Raw genomic sequence first — 12,594 nt, forward strand, 5'->3', positions numbered from 1 at the left:
TATGGCGGTTTTGGAGCAGTGGCTTCTTTCTTGCTGAGCAGCCTTTCAGGTTATGTCGATATAGGACTCGTTTTACTGTGGATATAGATACTTTTGTACCTGTTTCCTCCAGCATCTTCACAAGGTCCTTTGCTGTTGTTCTGGGATTGAGTCGCACTTTCGCACCAAAGTACGTTCATCTCTAAGAAACAGAATGCGTCTCCTTCCTAAGCGGTATGACGGCTGCGTGGTCCCATGGTGTTTATATTTGCGTACTATTGTTCGTACAGATGAACGTGGTACCTTCTTGCGTTTAGAAATTGCTCCCGAGGATGAACCAGACTTTTTTTTCTGAGGTCTTGGCTGATTTCTTTTGATTTTACCATGATGTCAAGCAAAGAGGCACTGAGTTTGAAGGTAGGCCTTGAAATACATCCACAGGTACACCTCCAATTGACTCAAATGATGTAAATTAGCCTATCAGAAGCTTCTAAAGCCATGACATCATTATTTGGAATTTTACAAGCTGTTTAAAGGCACAGTCAACTTAGTGTATGTAAACTTCTGACCCACTAGAATTGTGATACAGTGAATTATAAGTGAAATAACATGTCTGTAAACAATTGTTGGAAAAATTACTTGTGTCATGTACAAAGTAGATGTCCTAACCGACTTGCCAAAAATATAGTTTGTTAACATGAAATTTGTGGAGTGGTTGAAAAACGAGTTTTACTGACTCCAACCTAAGTGTTCGTATTCTTCTGACTTCAACTGTATATGTATATGTATTGGGAATAGGGTTCCATTTAGAATGCAAAAGGTAGCCAAGCCAATCAGAACACTCACAATGCAGGAGCTTAGGATAAAATGGGCCTGAGATCCTTCAGCCAATCACCACAGATTATTCTGCGACATTTAGAAAAGGTCATATAATTAAGCACACAAATGATAAGAGTTATAGGGGATGGCACGCCTTGATGAATTGCAATCTCTGGTTGAACACAGTTAATGATGGTGCTTAATGGTAGATGATGGCACAGTGGCTGTGAAATTAGACTAGAGGATGACTTACTAAGACTGTGATATGTGATTGTCTTACCTATAGCTACCTTTATGCACTAACTGTAAGTCGCTATAAATGAGAGCTTCTGCTAAATGACTAAAATGAAATGTAAATGTAATCATGAGGGGTGTTGGGGGGGGGGCAGATTTTGTCACATTTTCCACCTCTCAGATACCTAATACCTCAACCAATTAAACCTGAATTTAGGCTGGATTTATTTTCAATGCTGAAACTCCTGAAACCTACACCATCCATACAAACGTGAGGACTGTGACCACAAGGAGCGAGGACGATAAGGATGGAAGTCTGAGTTTGTGAGTTGAATTATGAGATTTCGATGTTGTGATTCCACACTCAAAGTCACGTTTCTAGGATTGATTCCATCCATTCTGCTCGAGACCCTCTTGGCTGTCCCTTTAACAATCAGACTGTGCAGCTCCCTAGCGTGTAGGGGGAGAGATCGCGTGTCCGCTACCCAATGACAGTGCAGGATGCTGAGACCGGTGTGAATGGAGGCTGGAAGACGCTGCTGTCTCTGGATGGTGATGGAGAGGAACTAATGGTAGAAAAAGGTACATTTATATTTTTGATTAATTCAAGATCAACGCAAATACGTATGATAGAGAACGGCACCGAATCACCTCATGCAGAAATAGTGAAGTGTTTTCGATATTATGGGGTTGGCCGTTCTCTTTCGATTAGACGGATTGAGGGAATGCATCTGTGCGTAAAATATCACTCCCAATTCATTCGTTGGATTGCATAGTAGATGAATGCATGGGGAAAACATACTGTAGACTAATCTGTAGAAGTCAATATGTGTTTGTATCTTGTATATTTCAGTCATTCGATTCGGTTGAAAATCGAATTGGTTTTTGAGTTCATTTAGAGTAGAATTGGTATCAAGGAAAGGTGAAACGAATTACATATCTCTATTTAATTTTCAATATAAAAGATTTATAGGGCTTTAGAGTCGTATTTCATCCTAAAAGCGCCTAATCCTCTGGAATGTATGTGATGTTATCTATAGTGGCTAGCTGTCATAGATTCTCACATTGCATTGGAGAAGAATGATGTATTCCCATGAAACACGAGACATCAAGGGCACTAACAATTCGACATAAGAAACGTCTGTAATGCCTCAGGCTTACATTATGTCATATATTTCCTTATTAGGGGAATTCAAGAGGAACATTTTGGGAGATGCTGTCATTATGAATAAGAAATATTAAGCAATATCGACACCATGATCATATTTATAAATAACTGAGGCTATTCGGCTACTAAACATTAGCGTGTTATGTTCCAATAATTTCAATAATCGATTGAGAAGAACCCGAAGAACCCTCTCAGCTACATGTGTCCCCCTCAAACGAACGAAACCCCCTTCAGAAATTGACGTTTCATTTTGGCTAACTGACAGAGGCGACAGCCACTAGGAAACGCGTGTTTGTACTATCTGATCCTCTCAACCAATCATGAAAGGCAAGGGGAGGGATTTTAATTGTGGGGTGTCTTGTCAGCAGCAGGGCTGGAAGATGGTCATTCAGTCTTTTCTACTTAGTAAGTGGACCATATGCATCATTTCGCCCCGCGTTATTATGGTCAAGCGACAACCTGCTGCACTGTCTCATTGGAACGATTGATCTCCAAACATGTCCCTGCCTCCGCTCAGATAGGATTTCTTTCATGACCGTTCTGCACACTTGCCAATGCAGCTGACCTTTTGCCGCAAGAGTTGTGCCGATGTGGAGTGAATTCGAAATTATGTTCAGGTGTGCGTGCTCAAGTTTGTTTTCGCACTCTAGCCCATGACACTGTATTGATGTATGAAAGATTGACCATTTGTGACTGCAGCGATGATGCCACATTGATGTGTATAATTGACGTGTATAATTATTGATTTAAAATGACATTTAGAGAGACACTGCTATGATCTTATGTGGATTTCGATTCCAATCAAGATGGCAAAGATAAAGGACACTGTAGGCCTAATAAAGGGTTTCTAAGGGATGGACTTAAAGGTTGCATGTGGGTGATTAAAGGGAAATGACATGGACTTATGGAAATGCAGCCAGCACCAGAACCTAAAGCACTATTAATCGGCACAGAAAGGGCGAAAGTCATGCTTTCAGAGCACCTGTAAGGCCTATCTGCGCGAGAATGTCCATGCCGCTAGGCCTATCTAATAGTTATGTTGCCCCTCCCAGTCACAGCTGCTTGCGCTTATCTGCCCCATATTTAGGCCTCCCACGTGCATTTACTAGTCTAACAATATTATCCTCATTGGGCAGGTTGATTGAAGCCAAAAAAAGTTGTAAAGATACAAATACCAGTAGGCTAGTGGTGCGCGGATCAGCTGTTTTTTTTCACCAACAGCTGCCCGCAATTGCAAGTAACCCATCTGCACCGCCCGACTATACACTGATCATATAGGCCTACAAAACATTAGGAACAGCTGCTCTTTCCATGACATAGACTGACCAGGTGAATGCAGGGGAAAGCTATGATCCCTTATTGATGTCACTTGTTAAATCCACTTCAAGCATTGTAGATGAAGGGGAGGAGACAGGTTAAAGAAGGATTATCGAGACTATTGAAATATGGATTTTGTGGGGTGGTGGGAAAAAGTTTTTGTCCCCGCTGAAGACATCTATATCGGTCCGCTCATAGAGCACTATTAAAGGCCCAGTGCACTACTTTTGTTATTTTTTATTTTTTTATGAATTAAAAAAACAAACAGATTTTTCAGTGGATGGTGCAGCACCCTCAGCACCCATACTTCCCGTGGCTATTCATATTTTATGTGGTTGAAATACTATCAGACGGTATCTAACTGCGCAGTCGCATTCTCTCAAGATGCTGAAAGAATCTTGATCCCGAGTATCATATTACTGCAAGAAATGCTTATTTTTGCAAGAGTTAATGCTAAGGCTATGTGAGAGGGTATAGACCTAGAGTCAGTGTCCAGATTTCAGTTTCCATTTAAACCATCTGAACAGTAGGCTACAGTTCTCTTAACGTGCCATAGGCCTATTTGAGGCCCCCATCCTGTGACTGTCGAATTTGTATAGCGCTTCACAATCATCACACATAACATATAATCCTCTTTTACCACTTCACCAACTCTTTCCCAAACATTACTTTTCTGGCCCTCCCTTCTCTTTTATTTTCAACTCTCAATTTCGCAGCTTTTCTCTTATTGAATTTAACTCCAACATTGTCCTTTTTGCCTCCATGGATCAACTTTTTCTGCCCATTCCAAAAAAAAATTGACGATTGGCCTGTAGGTTGTTTGACGGAGTACCGTTAGGCCCTGAAGTTTAGGCTCGCGCCCTAACGCCAGATAGCCTACAATAAAAACCTCAATGTAGCCTATAGATATAAATTACACAAGAATGATACATTTCTGGATCTTTTAAGGTATTGTTATGAAACAGGCAGGGAGCAGGTCTCGAACCCTCGACCTTCTAGCCCGAAGTCCAGCGTGCTATCGACTGTGCCGCAAAAGCATGCTCGTGCGGCAGAGTCAATATCCGCGCTTATAAACCCAGGGTGTTATGTCTTTATTCAACCGACCCGCCCTTCATCCACAAAATGTATATAAGCGCGGGGATGGCGGTTACTACGGTAGGCTACTATGCAATGTGTTGATTGAGTCTTACTTCAGCACCATGGACAGCACCACAATTGGTGGATTCAGCACTATTTATTTATTTTATTTTACCTTTATTTAACTAGGCAAGTCAGTTAATAAAAACAAATTATTATTTTCAATGACGGCCTAGGAACAGTGGATTAACTGCCTTGTTCAGGGGCAGAACGACAGATTTGTACCTTGTCAGGGCAATTCAGCACCACAGCCCTGGACAGCAATACATGAGAGAGGATGTATGCACCAAGGGGCAGACCAGCCATCCAGCATTTCTTGAAAATGCCAGATGGGCTGGTCCATTTTTTTGCCAGGTGGGCGGGTCTAACTTTTTTGTTGTTTCGCAAAATGATAATTATCTTGCTAATAATGGGGGCCTCGAGGGGAAAAAAAATGGGCCAGTGTGTTAGAAATGCCAGGGCCAATTTATGGTCCCAGTCCATCACTGTGTTGGTGTGGCTTCACAGACAGAAAGCCTAGACTCTTAGAATTTGGGGTGACTCGAGGAACCCTGGAGATTCTCAAGGAACCATTGCAGTCAATGGGTTGATTTTTGCACTATTGGTTAGTCGAGGGGTTCTTGGAGGAACCTTTCATGTTGTCAATGTTTCCTGGAGGAACATTTTTACTGGCACATGCAAAGCACTGACTATAAATCCATATATACTGCTCAAAAAAATAAAGGGAACACTTAAACAACACATCCTAGATCTGAATGAAAGAGATAATCTTATTAAATACTTTTTTCTTTACATAGTTGAATGTGCTGACAACAAAATCACACAAAAATAATCAATGGAAATCCAATTTATCAACCCATGGAGGTCTGGATTTGGAGTCACACTCAAAATTAAAGTGAAAAACCACACTACAGGCTGATCCAACTTTGATATAATGTCCTTAAAACAAGTCAAAATGAGGCTCAGTAGTGTGTGTGACCTCCACGTGCCTGTATGACCTCCCTACAATGCCTGGGCATGCTCCTGATGAGGTGGCGGATGGTCTCCTGAGGGATCTCTTCCCAGACCTGGACTAAAGCATCCGCCAACTCCTGGACAGTCTGTGGTGCAACGTGGCGTTGGTGGATGGAGCGAGACATGATGTCCCAGATGTGCTCAATTGGATTCAGGTCTGGGGAACGGGCGGGCCAGTCCATAGCATCAATGCCTTCCTCTTGCAGGAACTGCTGACACACTCCAGCCACATGAGGTCTAGCATTGTCTTGCATTAGGAGGAACCCAGGGCCAACCGCACCAGCATATGGTCTCACAAGGGGTCTGAGGATCTCATCTCGGTACCTAATGGCAGTCAGGCTACCTCTGGCGAGCACATGGAGGGCTGTGCGGCCCCCCAAAGAAATGCCACCCCACACCATGACTGACCCACCGCCAAACCGGTCATGCTGGAGGATGTTGCAGGCAGCAGAACGTTCTCCACGGCGTCTCCAGACTCTGTCACATCTGTCACGTGCTCAGTGTGAACCTGCTTTCATCTGTGAAGAGCACAGGGCGCCAGTGTCGAATTTGCCAATCTTGGTGTTCTCTGGCAAATGCCAAATGTCCTGCACGGTGTTGGGCTGTAAGCACAACCCCCACCTGTGGACATCGGGGCCTCATACCACCCTCATGGAGTCTGTTTCTGACCATTTGAGCAGACACATGCACATTTGTGGCCTGCTGGAGGTCATTTTGCAGGGCTCTGGCAGTGCTCCTCCTGCTCCTCCTTGTACAAAGGTGGAGGTAGCGGTCCTGCTGCTGGGTTGTTGCCCTCCTACGGCCTCCACGTCTCCTGATGTACTGGCCTGTCTCCTGGTAGCGCCTCCATGCTCTGGACACTACGCTGACAGACACAGCAAACCTTCTTGCCACAGCTCACATTGATGTGCCATCCTGGATGAGCTGCACTACCTGAGCCACTTGTGTGGGTTGTAGACTCCGTCTCATGCTACCACTAGAGTGAAAGCACCGCCAGCATTCAAAAGTGACCAAAACATCAGCCAGGAAGCATAGGAACTGAGAAGTGGTCTGTGGTCCCCACCTGCAGAATCACTCCTTTATTGGGGGTGTCTTGCTAATTGCCTATCATTTCCAACTGTTGTCTATTCCATTTGCACAACAGCATGTGAAATGTATTGTCAATCAGTGTTGCTTCCTAAGTGGACAGTTTGATTTCACAGAAGTGTGATTGACTTGGAGTTACATTGTGTTGTTTAAGTGTTCCCTTTATTTTTTTGAGAAGTGTATAATATTATTTCGTCATTGGATTTGTTGCGCTGCCAGACTCAGAAGAAAATGGAAATATGTGGCTTTTGGCGATGGCTTTATGGGATAGCTAGCAACTTGTAAACAATAACCCATTCCTATTTGAGTACTATTTTAATAGCAATGTTGAATAATACAACATTGGCTGTCAAGCCAATTGTATTATATGATTGTAGCCTCCTGTTTTAATTCCGAAAAGTTTATTGTGATGGTAATGTTGTTTGTTTATGATGATAATTATTAGGTGTTGGCTTAGGTCACCAGTTAGCTACAATATCTTCAACCTAGCCTACACACTTAAAAATGCTTGGTTGTTTGGATGACCTATCTGGGTTGCAGGCATTGTTTCACTTAGTTGTGTTGTTTTCTTTAAAAATAGCCAGGTTGGGTGGTTGATGCTGGGTTATTGATGCTGGATTATTAACCCTGCATTCATAACCATGTGGGAAGGTGGTATTTACCACAAACGACTGGAAAACATCCACTTGAACGCCCCTCCAACTGGTAATCACTAGTGGGAAACTGACCTTTGACATCACCTACTAAGGAAATTACCTAGAAAACAGCATATTCGGCAAGCAATCTATTAATACAGTTTTTTTAACATTATAATTTGTTTGCAAGCATGATAGCTGTACTTTTAGTTTATGGTTGACACAGCTTGTTTTCCATTAGCAAATCGTTGTATATCATCAAGTTCAAAGCACGTGAATGCATCCAACTTGTATTTACTACTTCACAACTGGAAATTGCCACCTTCCCACTTGGCTATAAACAGCATTAGATATGACTCAGCGGGTCAGATGAGAAGAATGGGGTGTTGCTTAGTAAGGGCGTGGCATTCACATAATTACGTTTGGCCACCGGTGAGAGTAACCATCATTCCTGTTCATCTTTTCTGTTGTATTGTCATCTCATGTTAAGGTTGAACACTGATATTTTTGTAGCTTCAATGAGGCTTTTAGACATGTATGAGTTCTTCAAGAGCCTATGCAAATCCCAATGTTGGATTTGTTAACACTTTATTACTATATATAGAAGTTATTGCGTTTGGATGACTGTCAATGCTCTATATGATATGTAGTCAGCAATGTTAATATTAGATTATGTAATATGCATAAACATTCAAGGAAAATAGACATTTGTATTGTACGAAATTTCAACTTTATATGATAAACAGAAATGACATTTACTCTTACCAGTAGCCAAAAATAACTATCTGAAAGCCGTGCCTCTAATCTTCTGATAGGCTGCTGCTGCAATATTTTATTAAAAAGGTAAAACATTTAACTTTTCCCATCACAAAAAGGTTCCTCTTTGAACCTTTACAAAGGCAGCCCAGTATCAGCATATAAACGTCAGTCTGTGACATTTTAGCGAAAATATATGCATCAAGTCACAGGGGTTCCTTGTGACCGGAAAAGGTTCCCCCCTGAGTGGCAATTTACCGATTCACGAAAGGTTCTTCCAGGCTCCTTCACTTCTAAGAGTGTTGGCTTTAGCTCAGCGGGATTGAAAAATCCTGTTGGGCCCAGGAGATCCGGTGTCTAAACTCAGCCGGCCACATGCAGTTCTTGCTTTTCCAACATTTTCACTCCGGACTTCACAAGCACTGCAGCCATTGCCAACCAATTGAAGATAATAATTGCAGAACTTCCTGATACAGTATGTGTGTTGTATAATTCGTTTGAGTCTAATTAGCTACAGTCTCTCAGAGGGACTGGCTACTGAAAAAGCAACTTGTTTGGCTAATGTTACACCCGCTCCACTTCTTTCAGCTAATGTAGGCTGTAACACTCCTGTCCCATTTTAAAGTTTCTTGTTGCAGCAAACTGAAATTATAGTTATTACTGAACTCCCTGTCTGCTCTCGCCTGTCATTGTATCATTGTAATTGCTTCTGTTGAAGTGTTTTCTCGCAGGTATTTCTTCAGCATTTCTTTCTTGTCCCCAAAATGCTTAGCCTGGTCCCAGATCTGTTTATGCCATCTTGCCAACTCCCATGGTCATTGTAATTGCCAAACACCAGGCTACAAAATGCTTTCCTTACCTCAAATACCCTTAATAGACCGGCGTGTTGTCCATATCACAAAGCTATCTGACTCTGAATGGTGGCAGATTGTTCCTGTAAAGATATTGTCAGGTATTGTGTGAGTTCATAGACAGCCATTCAGCCATGTCACATAGTTGATTCTGAAAGGGAAAGGTGGCACAGTGCTATAGGCAAAGTCAGGTCTGGCTGTAGGGCATGCGGATAATGGCTCCAAAAAAGCTAGTGGCCATCTTGTCCCCACCCTCACCCTCACCCTGGTCCTGGCATGGAGACAAGAGTGTATGGCACCGATGAGCAGACCATCTGTTGTCAGTCACTCATCACTTTTCCTTTTAACTTCCTCTATCCACCCGCACCGGAATTCACAGGAATACATTTTTTTTCTCCCCTTTTGAAACTTAAGTTAGAGTTATGTAAGAGGACTGCCAAAACCAGGTGCTTTATCTCTATGAGCCCAGACACCGCAGTCTCTATGGAAACCGTGTCTTCTGAGAAGGCGATCCAAGGGTGGCCCGGAAGGAAGGAAGAATACAGCCCAGTTTTCCCCTAGACACACTGCACCACCACTATCCGTTTAAAAACAGCCGTTCATCTTTAGGTTTCTTTCAACAGAACCCTCCTGTACTATCCCCGTACTATCCTGTACCATCCAGTACCATCCTGTACCCTCTTGAGTCCTCCTCTGATAACACTGGGGTTTTATCCCAAAGGGCAGCTATTCCCTATGTAGTGCACTACTTTTAACCAGGGCCAGGTTAAAAAAAAACCCGAAAGAAAGTATTCAGACCCCTTGACTTTTTCCACATTTTGTTACGTTACAGCCTCATTCTAAAATGTATTAAATTGTTTTTTTCCTCATGAATCTACACACAATACTCCATAATGACTAAGCAAAAAACTTTTTTATACATTTTTGCAAATGTATTACAAATAAAAAACGGAAATATCACATTCACATAAGTATTCAGACCCTTTAATTCAGTAATTTGAAGCACCTTTGGCAGCGATTACAGCATCGAGTCTTGGGTATGGCGCTACAAGTTTGGCAGACCTGTATTTGGGGAGTTTCTCCCATTCTTTTCTGCAGATCCTCTAAAGCTCTGTTTGGTTGGATGGGGAGCGTTGCTGCACAGCTATTTTCAGGTCTCTCCAGAGATGTTCAATCGGGTTGAAGTCCAGGCTCTTGCTGGGCCACTAAAGGACATTCAGAGACTTGTCCTGAAGCCACTCCTGCGTTATCTTGGCTGTGTGCTTAGGGTCATTGTCCTGTTGGAAGGTGAACCTTCTCCCCAGTCTGAGGTCCCGAGCACTCTGGAGCAGGTTTTCATCAAGGATCTCTTTGTACTTTGCTCCATTCATTTTAGCCTCAACCTGACCCTTCTGCCAACACCATGCTTCATCGTAGGGATGGTGCCAGGTTTCCTCCAGATGTGACGCTTGACATTCAGGCCAGAGAGTTCAATCTTGGTTTCATCTGACCAGAAAATCTTGTTTCTCCGTCTTTAGGTGCCTTTTGGCAAACTCCAAGTGGGCTGTCATGTGCCTTTTACTGAGGAGTGGCTTCCGACTGGCCAATCTACCATAAAGGCCTGATTGGTGGAATGCTGCAGAGATGGTTGTCCTTCTGGAAGCTTCTCCCATCTCCACAGAGGAACTCTAGAGCTATGTCAGAGTGACCATCGGGTTCTTGGTCACCTTCCTGACCAAGGCCCTTCTCCCCTGATTGCTCAATTTGGCTGGGCAGCCAGCTCTATGAAGAGTCTTGGTGGTTCCAAACTTCTTCCATTTAAGAATGATGGAGGCTACTATGTTCTTGGGGACATTCAATGCTGCAGACATTTTTTGGTACCCTTCCCCAGATCTGTGCCTCGACACAATCCTGTCTCGGAGCTCTACGGACGATTTCTTCGACCTCATGGCTTGGTTTTTGCTCTGACATGCACGGTCAACTGTGGGACCTTATATAGACAGTGCCTTTCCAAATCATGTCCAATCAATTGAATTTACCACAGGTGGACTCCAATCAAGTTGTAGAAACATCTCAAGGATGATCAATGGAAACAGGACGCACCTGAGCTCAATTATCGAGTCTCATAGCAAAGGGTCTGAATACCTATGTAAAATAGGTATTTCTGTTTTTATTTTCTATACATTTGCAAAAATTTCATTTTTTTTTCTCACTTTGTCCTTATGGGGTATTGTGTGTAGATTGCTGAGGATTTTATTTTATTTAATACATTTTAGAATAAGGCTGTAATGTAACAAAATTTGGAAATAGTCAAGGCTTCTGAATACTTTCCGAAGGCAATGTATGTGATGGCCAGAAACGTGAGTGCCATTTTGAAGTCTCTGGTGTTTAGTGACTCCACAGGGAGTTGACTCCTACTGGGCAACACAATCTGGCCATCCTTAGCAGTAGCCTACACAATAAGTATTATACACACGCTGCTCTGTACTGTTTCCTGGATGGGAATTACAATTTATTTGCAATACACATACATGTAGCTATATTAGCTGTAACATAAGAGGTGGATGCTATATAAGGCACACCTGTATGATGTAGGTCTATAGATGGACAATGAAAATGCAGTTGTTCTGCCCTTTGATGATAAGGAGTCAATACAACAGCATAAGTTCCATTTGTATGTACAGTATACTTTCTGCCTCCCCTTAGGTCATATTCATTAGTGCAAAATGTAGCAAAGCGTTTTGAAACGGAAAATGAAAATGAGTGTTTCTTATTGGACATGATCAAGGTAGTCCCTCCCTGTTTCAGTCCCTTCGCTTCCTTTTGGGGTCTAGTGAATATGACGCTGGTGTCTGGAGTGATAGGAGTGATTACATGTGGCTGAGTGCTCCAGAAGAGGAAATGGAAGCATGCACAGCTGAACTCTGGGGGATGTATTCTTGAACCAATACCCATTCCGGAGGTTCCTGCTTATTGACATGTATAATATATGAATATAGTGTTTGTATTAGTGTATTGGTAGAGAGCAATCCTGGGATTTAATAGTACTGCATTTGAAATCTCTTCAAATACTTTGAGCATTTGCTTTGGCATGCCAGATGGGCATGATACTTGGTTCTATGCATAGAGTATATGTGATATTGTGGTTGCTATACTAGATGTACTAAATACTATGCACAGTGAGGTAGGTGTTCTCTGCTTCCTGATGGGGTCAGCACTAATAGGACTGGGATGAGTGCCTGGGCCGGGGGAAGCCAGGGCGATGCTGCGATTCCCAGTGGGTTCACTTAGAATTGGAATCCCTCCCTGCAAAAGAAGCCCACAGAGCCACAGGCTAGTGTGACTCATTCACCCAGCTCTCAATGTGAACAGGAGGAGAGGAGCTGCTTCTTATGACACTACACCTACCAAACCCTGTAGAAGGAGTGTGGGATGTGTGTGTGTGGGTGGAGTGTGTGTGTGTGTGTGTGTGTGTGTGTGTGTGTGTGTGTGTGTGTGTGTGTGTGTGTGTGTGTGTGTGTGTGTGTGTGTGTGTGTGTGTGTGTGTGTGTGTGTGTGTGTGTGTGTGTGTGTGAGAGAGAGAGAGAGAGAGAGAGAGAGCTGTGTGTATGTTTTTGGC

The 12,594-nt window shown here is 42.9% G+C and overlaps 1 protein-coding gene across 1 annotated transcript in view; it reads left to right on the forward strand.

The window, feature by feature from the left end:
- The first annotated feature begins 1,462 nt into the window (after positions 1-1,462).
- The window catches only part of LOC106565300 (ERC protein 2), an 84,351-nt gene continuing 73,219 nt past the window's right edge, over positions 1,463-12,594 (forward strand). The window contains exon 1 of the mRNA XM_045692121.1: positions 1,463-1,614. The gene's annotated coding sequence lies outside the window, so the exon portion shown is untranslated. The remainder of the gene's footprint in view (positions 1,615-12,594) is intronic.

The sequence above is a fragment of the Salmo salar genome, chromosome ssa12 (genome assembly GCF_905237065.1).
Source record: "Salmo salar chromosome ssa12, Ssal_v3.1, whole genome shotgun sequence".
NCBI lineage: Eukaryota > Metazoa > Chordata > Actinopteri > Salmoniformes > Salmonidae > Salmo > Salmo salar.